Raw genomic sequence first — 4,706 nt, 5'->3', positions numbered from 1 at the left:
ATTGGTGACCTCTAGCAGACGGTGTTTTTCTGAGGGGATGATGACCCAATTAGGACAGGCCTCCCAATTTCTAAAAGCGAGCTAGTCATTCAGATTTTCACTGTAAAAATTCTCAGTGTTTAGCTGTTGGCAGCTAGTTCAAAAATGTTGGGGTGCCTGGGTGGCTTGGTTGGTTAGGCGTCCGACTCTTAGTTTTGACTCAGGTCATGATCTCACAGTTCGTGAGTTTGAGCCCGGTGTCGGGCTTTGCACTGACCGTGTGGAGCCTGCTTGGGATTCTATCTCTCCCTCCCTCTCTGTCCCTCCCACGTTCATGCTCTCAAAGTAAATAAATAAACATTTTTGAAAACGTTAAAAAGTTCTCTGTTCGTTGGCCAAACCAAGCATACCTTCCGTGGGCTGTCAGCTGTGGCCTCTGCTATGAATTACATTATATTAATGTTATTGACAATTCACAAGGTTTAGATAGCCATGTGCTTCAAGTGTGTGTGTGTGTGTGTGTGTGTGTGTGTGTGTGTGTAGGGGGGAAGTCTGTAGTGTGTTGAAGGGTCAAGAAATAGAGGGAAGAAGACAGAAGCTGTGGTTTTGCTTTTATACCCTAAGACCTTCAGAATTTATATTCAGCCCTGCTCTATGTCTGCTTAGCCCTTAATCAAAGCCCCCCTGAGAAGCCCAGCACATAGATGGTATCTGGAACGCAAGGTTGGATGGGACCCCATGCCTGGCCCCTGTGGAGTGTGGATCAGTGTTCGATACCAATCTGCAAAGCTCTTCATAAGGTGCGCAGTCCCCCAGAATCTCAGCTCCAGAAACTTCTGATACTGTCATGGAGGTATGTCATCCTCCTCCAGAAATCTCTTTCCTGGGAAATCAGAAGAACCTTTTATCAGTACTTCATGACTGGCGTTACATGTCTGGGGCTAGGGTGAAGCAAACGAGGCATCCGGGGTTCAAAACGTAAGAGGACTGGTAGGATATTCTTTGGCCACAGAAAGGAATGGAATAGGGTGTGTGCTACCATGTAGACGACCCCGGAAAATATGCTAAATGAAAGAAGCCAATGACAAAGGCCATATAGTATATATTCCATTCATATGAAATGTTCAGAATAGGAAAATCCAGAGAGACAGAAAGTTAATGGGTGGCTGCCTGAAATTATGGGGGTGGGGGCAAAGTGCGTAAATGGGCAGTGGCCGCGAGTGGGTGTTGCATTTCTTTTTGGGGTGATGCGAAAGTTCTGAAACGTATCGTGGTGATCGAAGCACAGCTCTGAATAGACTAAAAAGGACTGACGTGTGCACTTTAGAAAAGTGAATTGTCTGGTGTGTGAACTCTATCTCAATAAGGCCTTTATAAAAATAATAAACAAGCAATAGAGACACAGATCCCACTCTTGGGAAGACGCAGTTTGGGGGCCGGAAAAGGAAAATTTGTGTGATCCTGAGAGAGGCCCCCCTCAGCGCCTGGCTTGTCTGACCTCCTGTGGTCCTGAGCAGTTATCTTAATTCTGAGTTCAGATTCAAATTGAACTAGTGTTTCTCCAAGCAGCTACCATTTCTCCACCTCTGGGTTCTACTTCATTTTTCTTTTTCCTGCAAACGTGCAGTCACTGATTCACTCTCCAGAGGATCACACACTTTATGCCAGATCTCAGCTATGCAATACAAATAAGATATTTGACCTTGGGAAACCTAGAATCTGGGAGGGGAGTGGGGAGGGGCTCTTAGCCTTTTTCTCGTGACAAGAGAGACCTTTGGAGGACTTCTCGGATTCTTTTCTTTAATCGTGCAAAAACAATCGAATATGGTCTCTTAGTACAAAATTTTTCAAAAAAAAAAAAAAGAAACAGAAAATTTCTTAAAAAGCTAACTAAAATTGCAAACCTGAGAATAATATATATATTTTTTATTGTGTGTGAGAGAGAAAGCAAGCACGTGGGAGGGGCAAAGAGAAAGGGAGAAAGAGAATCCCATGCAGGCTCCTTACTGTCATCTACCCTGACATGGGACTTGAACCCACTAACTGTGAGATCATGAGCTGAGCCGAAATCCAGAGTAGGACACTTAACCGACTGAGCCACCGAGGCGCCCCCTGAGAATAATATTTTTAAGTGCATCACGTAAAACACACAAGATTGCCAAGGAAACTAATTATATTGCAATACAGGTATTAAATACAAACAAACTGGGCTGTAGTATTTGTGAGAAGTAATGAAGATGATTCATTTTCAGAAATACCAAATAAAAGCTGTGCTGTCTAGTTAACAGTAGGTTTAAAACCTATTGGAACCCCCGCCCAACAATGGGGTCCCAAACCCTTAGACACTTCGCTTCCTGATTCTTCTTCCCCTCTCCGTTTTGCACGCAGGCTTATTTTCAGGGGCTTTGCAATGAGCATGCGCCAAAGAACAAACGGAGGAGGGACTGAAAGTCTCTGTGTCACCTCAGGGAATGTACGTTTGTTTCAATCAGACTACCTTTTGCCTTACATGGACATAAGCGACATCTGGGTAAGGCTGTAACCACTGTAGTACTCAGCCAATGAAGAACCAGGGGAGGGACTTACCTCTACAGTATTCAGCCAATGAGGAACCAGGGGAGGGACTTGCCTGCTAGGAGATACACTGTCTGCTGTAATTGCCCCCAGTGTGCCTGTCCATCAGACACCTGCTCTTGCAAGAATGTTGATCAAAGCCTGGCTTCGCTGTGCTCTGAGTCTTGGCATCCTTCCTCTGATTGGGTGGATGAGCTTACTTCTAACAGTATTTTACATACTCCTTTAGTAATGCATTAAATGACAAGATCTGATGGCATATTTAATAGCTACCATACTTTTGAAGTAGAGAGGAGAGGTCTCAATGATTATAAAGAGGGATGAGGGGCGCCTGGGTGGCGCAGTCGGTTAAGCGTCCGACTTCAGCCAGGTCACGATCTCACGGTCCGTGAGTTCGAGCCCCGCGTCAGGCTCTGGGCTGATGGCTCGGAGCCTGGAGCCTGTTTCCGATTCTGTGTCTCCCTCTCTCTCTGCCCCTCCCCCGTTCATGCTCTGTCTCTGTCTGTCCCATAAATAAATAAAAAAATGTTGAAAAAAAAATTAAAAAAAAAAAAGAGGGATGAAAATATCTGTGACATGATGAGAGAGTCATAGGTGGTGTTAGTAAACTATTGTCCGTTGCCCACATTCACAATTGTAGGCAATGCTAAATTTCAGTGAGAAGTTAGTGACAATACAGACATAACTTTTTTCCCCACTCAAGTTCTCAGATCCCTTGAACTTAGAGACCCCTTGGGGTTTTAGACCCAAGGTGAAGAACCTCTGGGGGGTAGTGGGGACACTCTGTGACATGTTGTGACAATGTAGCCTGGGGGAAGCATGGCAGTGAAGAGTTAGCTTTGGGTTTGAGTGCTGATTTACCCCAGCTAACTTTACAATCTGCGCTTTTGTAGCCTCAGCACCCTCACCTGTAAAGAGGAGATAGTGATAGCGACCATCTCCTAGTGTCATCGAGTGGAAGAACTAAAAAATAACACACATAGAACACTTGGTACAATGTCTGGCCTGGGGAACAACCAGTGTTATATATGAGTTATTTGCATCCCTGTGGGCAGATCTCAGAAATAGCCATTCAGGTATTTTGACTTAAAACAAACAAACAAACAAACAAACAAACAAACAAAACCATTGAATTTAGCCAAAGTGCAAATTTAAAAACTTGTTTCTTTGTTGAGTTTATATAGTCTACTTAAAAATGTTATTCTACATCTACCAAATGGTAACAATCACCTTTAAAAGTCTTTGAATATCTATTACTCAGTCCATTTACAAGTGAAGTACTTTCATTTATTATACTTTTTTTTTTAAAGATTTTATTTTTAAGTAATCTCTACACACCACGTGGGGCTTGAACTCACAATCCCGAGATTAAGAGTCACATGCTCTTCCGACTGAGCCAGTCAGGCATCCCCCCCCCCCTTACTTTGGTTTTTGATTAGAAACTCATAATCAGATTAGGCTCTTTTTATTATTTTATTATTTTTAAGCTTATTTATTTATTTTGAGAGACAGAGAGAGAGAATGAGAGAGAGAGAGAGAGAGAGAGAGAGAGAGAGAGAGAGAATGAGTGGGGGAGGGGCAGAGTCAAGGGGAGAGAATTCCAAGCAGGCTCCATGCTGACACAGCACAGAGCCCGACTCAGGGCTTGAACTCACAAACTGTGAGATCATGACCTGAGAGTCGAATGCTTAACTGACTGAGTCACCCAGGAGCCCCCAGATTAGGTTCTTAGATTAGGTTCCTCTTTACTATTTTGGAATAAGGAGCACATCTGCCTGGCTCCCAGCGGTTTGACAAGGGCCATAAAAATTTCACTGACCCAACTAATTATGGTAACTTTCATTCTCTCCCTGATAACTTTCATTTCCTTCCCTGAAACTTTAAGAACCTCCCATGGGGCGAGGACAGTGAGAGCAAGGAGAGTGAGAGCAAGTGGGATGGGCGAAGGCCTTTGTAATTTGCAGACATTTGTGCTAAATGAAGGCTGTGATGTATCTTTCCGGCGAGCCATACCGAATATGAGTTCACTGAGAACAGCCAGAGGCTGCGGTCATCTGCAAGAAAGTGAAAGACGATCCCTGCCTTTAGCAACGTACGTAGAGGCTAGAAAGTAGAAGGCACATAATGTAACATGCGACCCTTATTAGTTATCG

This window comes from Herpailurus yagouaroundi, unplaced genomic scaffold, assembly GCF_014898765.1.
Source record: "Herpailurus yagouaroundi ecotype Mexico unplaced genomic scaffold, PumYag 250, whole genome shotgun sequence".
NCBI lineage: Eukaryota > Metazoa > Chordata > Mammalia > Carnivora > Felidae > Herpailurus > Herpailurus yagouaroundi.
This window is presented reverse-complemented; position numbering follows the sequence as displayed.